We start from the raw sequence: 12,664 nt of genomic DNA, 5'->3' as shown, positions 1-12,664 counted from the left end.
GAAGTGAAGTCATGGTTTTGTGTAATTGGAAAAAAATATGCATAATTAGCATAGTGGTAGTGGGGGGGGGGTCTTCAATCCAGATCGATTCCGGAAATGCCCATCTGCACTTGAACTTTGCCCTTCAAAAGGCAGGCAAAGAACGGTCAAAAAGAAAAAAAAATAAAAGGGCTGGATTTTCCTTTGATTTTCCTTTGAAGTCTGTGAGTGCTGCCACGTTGGAAAGTGGATGCCTAGGATCACCGTCAGGATGACCAATCCCATACGCTTTCATTTACACCTTCAACTCTTCAGAACCATCTGTCCACCCCACTACGTCCAACATATGCTAACATAAGAGACAGACAATTTTAGTGGTTTTTGAAACCGAGACTTTTTCAATACCTCAATATGAATAAAGCAAAATTGGTCCTTGGAACTCAAACAATGCACTCAGGTGAGCGTTTGTTTTTTTTTTTTTTAAACAATACAAGCAGTTGATGTTTGCAAAATACAAGGAAGCAGAGTCCTGAACCCCGGTGTACGTACAGTACATCCTGTCTAATTATTACTAACGCTTCATTTGTGTGAGTTCATTCAGTACTCATCCACTATCCACTATGGTCTGTCCATTTCAGACTTACTATTTATTATCACTGTTCAACTTGACCACTAGTTTTTTTAAGTTGGGAAAAAACAATTTTGACATATTTACATGTGCATTGCAAATTTTTAGTGTCACTGACTTGTGCCTTACCATTTTGTTAGTTTGTCTATGCATACTATCAGTGCAACAAGATCACATGTCATAAGAAGCACAGCACCAGCCCCACAACTTTACAGTGTGAAAGATGACAACACATTATAAAGATAATTATATATATCATTAGAATTTGAATGATAACAGCAGTGAATTTGGTCTCAAAAGATGTTGACAATAATGTTTTGTATGAATTTCTGCAAAAATAAACATTTGAAAATGCACCAAAGAATGTTTGTTTGTCCAGTCATATTTTTTTCACTGTGCTTTTCTTTAAATTAATGTTAAAATATCATCTTGTCTTGTTGTCAAATTCATTTTAACTGCCACCGAATCCAAAAAAGAAGTATTTACCAAGAAAATGATAAATTTTTTTGTTTGTTTAGTAAAGGGGAGGGGGCTTGCTGCTGAATGATCACACAGTGAGCCTCAAAAAGTCACTATACTCCGTCAAGTGTTTGTTCTTCAAATACCATATCAAATTAAAGCTTTTTAATGCGCTACCCCTGCAAGATACCCCTGTATTTCCATGGCAAGTGTTGGCAGGGACGTTCCACATGGCAGACATGTTTGTTTTGGTTTTGGCACACTTGGGCACTATGAAGGAAAGTGGAGGAGGATGCCACAGAAATCGGACAATACTGATCGGTGACCGAAAGATCGGAACATCCCGAATTCATGTATAATATTCAACAGTTCAAAAGCTTCAATTCTTCACATATTTATGATTACTGCCGTATCAGCACCCAGAAATGTCTTATTTCAGGCCTTGCACTTATGATTTGTCTTTTCACACTCTGGAATTCCTCCTGTTTTGTTTTTACCAAAATGTAAATTACCCTTGTGTGCAAGAAGAAGGCTGCCTGTTTCCGTGTGTGCACACAACAAACTTTTGAGGTTTCTGCGGCGAGGAGCATCTTTTAAAAAGCCGACCTCGGAGGCAGCCGGCCACGAGCCAAATCCGTTACTGCTATTGCTCTTGACAGCAGCGGCATGGTTGTCCAGGAAGATGGGCATCCCGGCGCTAACAACACTGACCATGAGGGGCTTTATCAGCAAGTGTGTAGGCAGCAGCAGCACAAATGCAAAATGTAAAGACCATTGAGGAGACTTGTTTGGTGTTTTTTTCTGCACATGTAGGCGTTTCTTCTGTGGGGTAATGAAATGGAGGCAAGAACATTATTAAGTCAGAGGAAGGTATTTCCTGAAAGGGGACAAACAATTTGCAGCAAATACATAACTTGCAAATGCATTATGCAGCCAATTATACATAATGCTGTAGGGAGCTATGCGGATCAGGTGTTAGGATTTCATTCAGGAAATCTTAAGACTTCTGGTTCGATTACTGCTTGATCCCCAGCCAAATTGAGAATTTTGAAAGTAAAAAAGCGCTAAATACTGGGGATATAGTGCAGACATGAGAAACAAGAAAAAGGCTTGTAATACGCAAGCCAAGCCAGTAGCAGCCGATATCACAGAAACTTGTACTTGTGTAGAAAATTGGAGCTGAAACTGTACAAACATTTAAATAGCCCACAAATGACTATCAAGATTTTTTGAATATTTTTTCAAAGTTGAAAATATACCAGTACTCTGATCAAAGACCTTTTGATGATTTGATTTGATTCATTTAGACATTTCACTTCAGTCCAGTATACATCACATATCACAATTTGCAATTCCACATATTTAAAAGGAGTAGGAAGAAGTAAAGCTTATTCAGCCAGGCTCTGCTTCTCTGTTTATGTGTTAGCAATGTCTCTCAGGATGTGTTTCTTCAGGTGTAATGGAAAGCTACATTTGTTTACAATTCCTAACTAGGAAAACATCAGGCACAACGGTCGGAGAAAGGCATCCGGCTTCAGCAGCGGTTTGTCGGCTAGTCCAGCTGCATACTGGCCCATGTTCACAAAACAGTCCGGTGTGGAATGCCGTTGACAGATTAAAATACATGTCCTTGGCTGGTTGGGAATCCGGAATTCCAACCACTCATGCCTGACGGTGGGGTCTTCAGGAATTGTAAACTGTCCTTTCCACCCACCGTTTTACGAGCCACTGGTAGCAACATAAATATAGAAGGAGAGCTTGGGGGAGGGCAGAGAGTGTATCAGCGCCTACAGCCACGTCCGTAAGGAAGTCCAGTCTTCTATGACAAAGGAACAATTTTGCAACGCCCTCTGAAACCAAGGGGTTTGAGCTTCTTTAAAATGTGCAAACTTCATTATCTGAAACTTTGGCATGGTCTAACATGAGAATACAACATTATAACTACATTTATGGGTCAGAAAAGTGGGAAAAGGAGCATTGGGCCCCTTTAACATGCTTGTTGTGCAGCTAGCTGATACATTTTTGTTCCATATCTGACCCTAAAAACAGTATAATGAAAAATAGGATAAATACAATAATGACATTTTCAAAACAGTATGATAACCATTAGTGTATTGATAATCCGTAATACTCTTCAACCCTATAGTAAATGTATTGTATACTTAATATACATTGATAAAATGACCTATGCCATAGGATGCACAGGTCATCAGTAATTTTGGTTTGAAGGCAACCATTTTTCAGGAATTTGGACCTTTTTTTTGTGTACATTTTACAAGTCGGGGTGCCCCCCGATCTACATCAGCAAAAAAAAAATGAGTATCGGATTATATCGGCCTGCATCTAATATACGTATATGTCTAATATTGGCACGCCAATACAAGCACACTCTGTGTGCTAATTAATATGTTTAAGCATGGAGTAGGAGTGATGTCCATTTTTTTCGTTTAAGTCCAAAGAAGATGTTGCAGCTGAGTGCAACACTTGTCATGCACGAGTTTCCCATGGAGAGAATCAGGGAAGTTTCATACGACCAAATTCATCATGCATTTGAAACAGTGTTACACTGGAAATTCCCATGGAGGGACAATAATTAGTTGACTATAACAGAAAAGATGACCAGCCCGTGTCCGTGGTGACAAATGCTTAATTGAGCACCTCGATCCTCACTATTTATGCCTAGCTGCATTGTAGACAAACACAACCTGCTCGTTTATATTGAAAATTTGTCCCTGTACCTACAATCTTTTTTTCCAGAGTTGAATCTTTGAGTCCAAACCTAGTTTCTACACCTTTACAGTACAAGTCATAGCACACATATTACTCCCATAGTCCAGTTCTAAAGTCACTTATCTGAACCCGAGTCAAAGTGAAGACTCTTTGCCCGAATCAAAGTCTCCTGGATGAACCACAGCTCCCCACTTACTGCCCACCACTCATGCTGACCATGATGCATATCTTCCACTTGCTTGCGTAGCCAGCTATTAAGACAGGAAATGCCATACGGCTATACAAGCTGTACACTGACTACTCTAAAGTACCAACATTCCCAAAGTGTCACCCCATGAGGAGAGAAACTGTCATAAAATGCTTGTTGAATTACTTTTAAAACACTTGTTTAAAATTATCTGAACCAGTGAGTCCAAATATGAAAGATAATGTTTTGCACCTACAGTCTATGTGGGACAAACTATACAAGATTATCTCTTGTATAAGAGCAAGAGCAAGAAAGAAGACATAGGACAGGGCAACTAAATCAAAACGATGATGATACGCCCGTTGTGTAACCTCCAGAGTGTTTATATTGTCACGAGTGTTTCCAGCCAAAAAAAGTGTGTCCATCTTGTGGAATGACCAATCGTAGATGCAGATACATCTGCAGTTGCACAATTTGGCACCATCACTCCTTTATGCAACACAATTGGGATCCCACTGGAGGGAAGTGGCAGCACGGCTGTACTTACCACATGAAAGCCCCGCCACGAAAACGACGAACGTCCATGTGCAATCCACTGCACCTGACATGGTAGAATTCCCCAGGAAAGGTGGTGGTTTAATCCCAGAATGAGTGGACACCTCTTGGGTGCAGTCCCTCTGAGGGCTGTCTGGATCTCAGTCAACGATGTGATGGATAGATGGCGGTCCCTCCGCGCTTCTCGGCGCCGATCAGCGTCCTCGCCCAGGCTAGACTAGAGCGTTTGTGCCCCCTCGTGAAGTTCCGAGAAACGTCTCCAAAAATCAGAAATGGCACGCAAAAATAGCCTTCCCCTGTCTTAATATGGTTGTAAAGTTTTGTGAATCACAATAAAATAAGAGGATAAAATAAAAATAGACTTCCGTGGAGGTGGAAGGAGGGACCGGACGATTACGCACAGCTGTGTCCGAGCTGTCACTCACTTCCCCGGGCTACACTTGCGAGCCACCTGGGAGGAAGGCTGGAAGTGCTTTTTGGTTGGAGAGAAGGAAACGATCCGTTGTACCTGGTTCTGGACGCGCTTGGTTAGATAGTTAGTGGGTCGCTCTCCGAACCAAAAAATAAGGAACGAGCAAGAAGTCCAGTGAGTTGCGGCTTATTCCATTTCACTCCATTTCACTTCAGCACCCTCGGTTGACGGAGTCTGAACGCCAGCCAAGTCCGATGAACTCGACTCTACCGTTGTTCCTTCAATGAATGGAGTCTCCTTTTCTTCTTCTCGCGGTCTTTGTGCGCACAGATCGCTGAACTAGATGTCTGGACACGGTAGCTTAGATTTTGGCTTGTCCTCCTTATGAAGTCCCTTCAAAGCGAACGTGCTCACCTTACTGAGGAGAGGAGTCTTGCAAGCACGCCTCATTCAACATATACGGCTTCCGGTTAGTGCTTTCAAAATAAAAGCAGATCACAAACAGCACACATTTGTATTAGACAATATTTGGTAATGCGTTCTAAAATTCACATGTACACATTTAATCCAATTTTAAAATGGCAAGCCCTCACTATAGAGAACAGAAAAGCAAAAAGGCACAATGATGTAAATAAAATTAAAAAATGTGAATTTAAACACTGTGTTCATTTATTCATTTTCCTTCATCTACTTTCTATGCTGCTTATCCTCACTAAGGTCCCAGGGTTATGCTGGAGCCTATCCCAGCTGACTTTGGATGAGAGGCGAGGTACACCAATCACAATCACAGGGCACATATCGACAAACAACCATTCCCACTCACATTCATACATATGGACAATTTGGAGTGGCCAATTAACCTAGCATGTTTTTGGAATGTGGGAGGAAACCGGAGTACCCAGAGAAAACCCACGCATGCACGGGGAGAACATGCAAACTCCACACAGAGATGACCAAGCAGAGATTCGAACCCAGGTCTTCCCGATTTCCTGACTGTGTGGCTAACATGCTAACCACTCGTGTGGTCCATTTACAGTGCATCCGGAAAGTATTCACAGCGCTTCACTTTTTTCACATTTTGTCATGTTACAGCCTCATTCCAAACTGTATTAAATTAATCTCTTACCTCAAAATTCTACACAAAATACTCCATTATGACAATGTGAAAAAGTTTTTTTTGACTTTTTTTGAATTTATTAAAAATAGAAAACTAAGAAATGACATTTACATAAGTATTCACAGCCTTTGCCATGAAGCTCAAAATTGAGCTCAGGTGCATCTTTTTTCCACTGATCATCCTTGAGATCTTTCTACAGCTTAATTGGAGTCCACCTGCAGTAAATTCAGTTGATTGGACATGATTTGGAAATATAATAACTGTCTATATAAGGTCCCACAGTTGACTGTGCATGTCAGAGCACAAACACCAAGCATGAAGTCAAAAGAACTGTCTGTAGACCTGCGAGACAGGATTGTCTTGAGGCACAAATCTGGGGAAGGATACAGAAAAATGTCTGCTGCTTTGAAGGTCCCAATGAGCACAGTGGCCTCCATTATTCGTAAATGGAAGACATTTGGAACCACCAGGACTCTTCCTAGAGCTGGCCGGCCTTCTAAACTGAGCCATCGGGGAAGAAGGGCCTTAGTCAGGGAGGTGACCAAGGCCCCGATGGTCACTCTGTCAGAGCTCCAGCGTTCCTCTGTGGAGAGAGGAGAGCCTTCCAGAAGGACAACCCTCTCTGCAGCAATCCACCAATCAGACCTGTATGGTAGAGTGGCCAGACGAAAGCCACTCCTTAGTAAAAGGAATATGGCAGCCCGTCTGGAATTTGCCAAAAAGCACCTGAATGACTCTCAGACCATGAGAAACAAAATTCTCTGGTCTGATGAGACAAAGATTGAACTCTTTGGTGTGAATGCCAGGCGCCATGTTTGGAGGAAACCAGGCACTGCTCATCACCAGGCCAATACCATCCCTACAGTGAAGCATGGTGGTGGCAGCATCATGCTGTGGGGATGTTTTTCAGTAGCAGGAACTGGCAGACTAGTCAGAATAGAAGGAAAAATGAATGCAGCAATATATAGAGATATCCTGGATGAAAACCTGCTCCAGAGCGCTCTTGTCCTGCTGAAAAATGAACCTTCGCCCCAGCCTGAGGTCAACGACCCGAAGCACACAGCCAAGATCTCAAAAGATTGGCTTCAGAACCACTCCGTGAATGTCCTGGAGTGGCCCAGCCAGAGTCCAGACTTGAATCCGATCGAACATCTCTGGAGAGATCTGAAAATGGCTGTGCACAGACGTCTCCCATCCAACCTGATGGAGTTTGAGACTTATTGCAAAGAAGAATGGGCAAAACTGCCTAAAGATAGGTGTGCTAAACTTGTGGGATCATATTCAAAAAGACTTGAGGCTGTAATTGCTGCCAAAGGTGGATCAACAAAGTATTAAGCAAAGGCTGTGAATACTTATGTAAATGTGATTTTTTTGTTTTCTATTTTTAATAAATTCAAAACATGTCAAAAAAAAAACTTTTTTCACATTGTCATAATGGAGTATTTTGTGTAGAATTTTGAGGTAAGAGATTAATTTAATTCAGTTTGGAATGAGGCTCTAACATGACAAAATGTAGAAAAAGTGAAGCGCTGTGAATACTTTCCGGAAGCACTGTATGTATTTCATTTAGGTTAATCATATATTTATCATGTACGGATGTAACTATCATGGCTGTACCACATGCAGAATGAGGCTTAAACTCAAAATCTTCCTCACACCACAGTTTTGGTGTCAATCAAATGCATTTGAGGTGGATGACCATATTTTTTCCTTATTTTTGAAAGTTACTGATTAGAATAATAATTTCAATTTCTGTAATTATTGAATATGTGCCCTGTGATTGGCTGGCGACCAGTCCAGGGTGTACCCCGCCTCTCGCCCAAAGTCAGCTGGGATAGGCTCCAGCACACACACCCCCCCCCCCCCCCCTTTGTGAGAATAAGCGGTAGAAAATGAATGAATGTAATTATTGAATTACACAAAAATTGGGGGATGGCATGCTTTGGACCGAAAGCTGAGTAAAACTGAGGTAATATTTTACACTTTTATTGTGATTGTTTACACTCCCTAACCAGACTATATTGACTGATTTAGAGACTTGTCTTATGAGAACAAGCTTCCATGCTTTTATTTTACAAACCAGATATGGCTTTGCTGCATTGTTGGTATTAGGGACAGCAACATGAGGCACCTCAAAGACCAAAATTTAATCTTGAAGAGTGGTCTGCCACCACCAGTCTGATTTTCCTGAAGTGGGGATGCTTTATTAAATTAACATTGTTACAAAATTTGATTAATTAGATGAGTGGAACTAATGATTCTAGTAAGCTGAGCTGCTTTCCATTCCTGGAGTAATATTACTGTTATTCGTCTTTCTCTTATGCCAAGGTTAGTGGGGTTAAATAATGCCTGTGATGGGTTAGTATCAGCGTCAGAACTTGAATTCATTCAGAGTATTTTTTTTTCATCTGTTGAAATGTGTTTAGATATTACAGTATATGCAACTTTGGAGAGGTTTTCTTCAATGTGGTCGAATTCCCAATTTTACAACCTAATTTGACTTGTGAGGTCAAACGAGGAGAGGGCATCCACAGTATATATATATATATACATATATGTGTGTGTGATATGTCCAACATAACATGGTGCTTGTCCAAAAAGCATATGCGGTAAGCCGTCGTTGATCTCAGTTATTTGGTTCCAGACCCGACCGTCAATTTCTGTGATTCCTTATACATAATTGGAATATGTCATAGAAGTGGCATAGTGTTGATCATCTAAATGTGGCTTTTAACATTACACGACCCCTTTAGCCATGACATAACTCCATACCTTTATGTTTGTAGTACCCAATATAGTATATATAATCAGAGAAAAGAAGCCATGTAAGACATAAACAAAACTTGTGCTTGTGTTTGTGCAGTAAAAGTGTCCCATTATTTTGCCTGTTAAAGATCTTAAATATACATAAATAATATATATTTAAACCTGCAATAAAAGTCTGTTGTTCCGGTGATCAAGTATGGTGCTTGTCTCACCGAACAATTATTGACACCTAGTGGCCAATGTAGAATTCTACATTCACAATTTGAATGCATCTTCTCAATAGCTTATATTTGTATTTATGTTTTTTTTGCCATTTTTATGCTTGGAAATGCTTAATTTAGGCAAAAATATGCACAATTTGATTATTATGATTCTTCTTATGGCAGTCATACTGTAGTTTTAGCAGTTTTAGCAAGCAAAAACAATGTTGTTTTAGCAAGCAACGGTGTGTTTCTCTGTTCTTGTCCATCCCCTGGTTCTCACAGCAGGTTCCACCACCAGAAAACAGCTATACTTTCTCTGGATGCTTATCTGGCCCCTTCAGCACTACACAAACAATGAAGTAGACGTTCCCGCTATCTGCTGCTGCATTTCACCCCCCTTCTCGCTTCCATTCCCCTATTTCCCCTCATCCAGACTCCAATCCCAGGGCATGTCAAAGATGCTATTGTCCCTCACTGTTTATCTGTCCCCTTTTATACAATGTACTGTTGGGTGGCTTTAAAATAAATTTGCAATTAGAATGGGAGGACTATACCAGACTCATCTGCTGAGTGACGTCAGGGGAGGCAGCCTCTGCTTCACCTGTAATCATGACAAATAAAAAAAAACCATAATAATAATTTTATATTTTCTGAAGTAAAATGGCTGAATTTCCTGATCAAATACAGGGAAGAAATCTTAGATGAAGCTACCACGAGCATCTCCTCTTGGCTTAGTGAGCAAGCCCATCCTACCATCTGAGAAAACTGCACAGAGTTGGATGGCAGTTCCCGTTTGTTAGCATGATGCAATCTAATGTTTGGAGAAACATTTATTCTACACTATTACTTTTTACATGTCTTTAGTCGAATCATTAGTCTTGTTCATCCCACAATAAAATAAACAGAAATTAGGCCCTGCAGTACTCCGACCCACCATGAAGGTATGGGGCATGTGTGAGCTGGAAGGTGCTTATCACTGCCGAGAGGAAAAGCAAGTGTTTATTTGAATGAAATACACAACAAAAGTGGCAGCTAGAGCTACATTTTGCAGCAAGTCAAAATGCCTTAAAGATATGTTTATGCTCTGCTATATTAATTTGACTGCCAAGATGGAGGATTACACTGTATATCCAGCTAAAAAAAATGTCTCCAACAGTAGGTCATCAGACGTTTGCGACAAAGTATCAGAACTTCCCTGGAGAAGAATAGGGTACATGTACTTCATCCATCGCTTTTCCTCACAAGAGTCACGGGTATGCTGGAGCCTATCACAGCTGACTAACTATGGACAATTTGGAGTGACCCGGAGCAAACCCACGTAGACATGCGGAGAACATGCAAACTCCACAAAGAGATGCCCAAGTAGAGAATCTAACCCAGGTCTTCCCGACCTCCTGACTGTGTGGCCAACATGCTAACCACTCAAAACCACAAACATGTACTTCATGTACATATAAAATCTCAGAACACAAATTATTTCTAATTAATTACACAAATAAATAAATAAATGGGAGTAAAACATATGAAAACAAAATTTATCACCAAAGTGAATTATTATTATTTTTTTCTTGTTATCCTGCAACGTTTATGACCATAAAAAAAAACATCCAAATGAGTCAGTGAATCACTGGCCATTGCATGTCGCTGAACCTGTTGTGGAGTAAAAACATCTTCAATATACAATATCAATATATGTACAGTCCCCCCATACACAACTAAGCTGTCAAATGTTACAGGTAAAAAAAAATCAAATCCTCCTCGTTATGTAACATGCAATGTCCCTTTCGTGCAAAAGTAATCTCTTTCTTTTTTTGCACGATATCCCCAACACCCTAGTACACATCATAACACGTGGAAGGCGTTCCTTTCTTATCACAATGCCCAATGAGTTATGGGCTGCTATGGTAACATCAGCACATCGTCCTTGTCAGACAACAGGGAAATCTCACATTATAGAACATAGCGCCAGAAGAAAAGCAGCATATGTGAGGACTACCTTTTCAATATAAAAGTACAAGAGACAGCAACATACTGTATCACATGACTAAAAGTTGCTGAAACAAAACACACTATTTTGCATCGAAAATGGTGGTAGAGTAGAATTCCAAGGACACATTTGTATGCAGAAAAACAAAGATGTCAAAGAGCTGCCAAAATGACTAAGCCTTACCAGTGTCAGCATCAACACACAACATGAGGGAAAGCCAATCAGCTTTCAGTGGACATTAACAAGCTTGAATTAATGTACGCTGCAAGAGAGGTGACCGTGCACATGTTATCATGTGACATCAACAATGTAAACACGTTTGTCCTTCATCAGCTGTAAACAGGCATACCATCTATCAGTCAGTAGGACTGTCGTTTCAAGTGACGATGAATGATCTGCAAGGGCCCAAAAATCTCTGCTCCTTTTTGCAATTATTATTGTCAAAGCAAACATTCAGTGTCAAAGCAGACACAGCCCTGAGGAATTTTTCCGGAAACACGCGTTGATGATAGCAACCGCCGTTCCTGTGCTAGAGGCGACAACAAATATCAAGTGCAGTCACCTTGTAAGAGACAAATAAAAGTGGCAACAACAGACCTCTCTAGCCAGGTTGCCTTTTTCTGGGAAAAAAGTCTTGATGTCATCTAATTTTATCTTGGATCAGGTGCTAGCTTCATCATGGAGTTACTCTAGAGTCAAGAGAGTGAAGCAATAAGTTTAGATTTATTCACATGCCCTTGTTTGTCCATACACGATGCTATATAAAGGACATTTTTGGAACTTTTACAATAGAAATGTCAAAGAGTATGGGCTACACTAAACTGAAGCAAACCAACAACCTCGCATAATGTTCTTGTGAACGTTGAAGACATTCTAGAGTCTGCAATTAACAAACTGTACATAGTTTGTCAGACTGTGGGAAAAATATCAGATATTTTGGTATATTTCAAAATAGAAATGCCAAAGAATGCGTACTACCGAACTGGGCTGTGCGGTTTGTTGAACACAATTTAGAGTCTTCAATTCCCATCACCATCCTGTACATGTTCTCAGACGGTGGGACAAATGTCATACTGAGGCCAGTAAAATATGTGACAGTTGGCGAGTGTGTGACAATAAAAAGCGTCTTAATTAGAATCTCGCTGATTCAAAAGGTTTTCAGTGTGAGTTGATGAAAACTATTAGCTCTGCATCTGTTGTTTTCTTCTTTTCCCTCCATCTGACTATGGGCATGCCATTATCCCCCAAAGCTGCCCAGAAGTCATGGAATTCAGTCATTTAGGCTTTTATTTGCTCACCGTTTATTATTATTCCTTTTCGTGGCATTGTGCCTCATCAACTGAGCCAAAAAAAAGAAAATGCAATGCAGGCAGCAGTGAGGCACGCCTGAATGAAATAGTACATTTGTTCTTCATTTGCGCATGAAGGAATTACTGACAATTTAATGTAGCTCTTCGCGCAGCAAAGAGGAAATGTGTGTGTAATCTTATTAAAGGTGACATGGCGATGCTATTGTTTGGTCACTCCAGGGTGATTACATGCTGAAGATATGTAACAAATGTTAAAAAAAGAACTGTATAAAACTGCAACACACCTTCCGCTCTCACAGCCTCGTGTTTGCACTCCTAGTTAATGACGTAC

Source organism: Doryrhamphus excisus, linkage group LG21, assembly GCF_037039965.1.
Source record: "Doryrhamphus excisus strain RoL-2023G ecotype Guam linkage group LG21, RoL_Dexc_Guam_v1.1, whole genome shotgun sequence".
In the NCBI taxonomy this organism is placed as follows: domain Eukaryota; kingdom Metazoa; phylum Chordata; class Actinopteri; order Syngnathiformes; family Syngnathidae; genus Doryrhamphus; species Doryrhamphus excisus.
Note: the sequence above shows the minus strand (reverse complement) of the source record.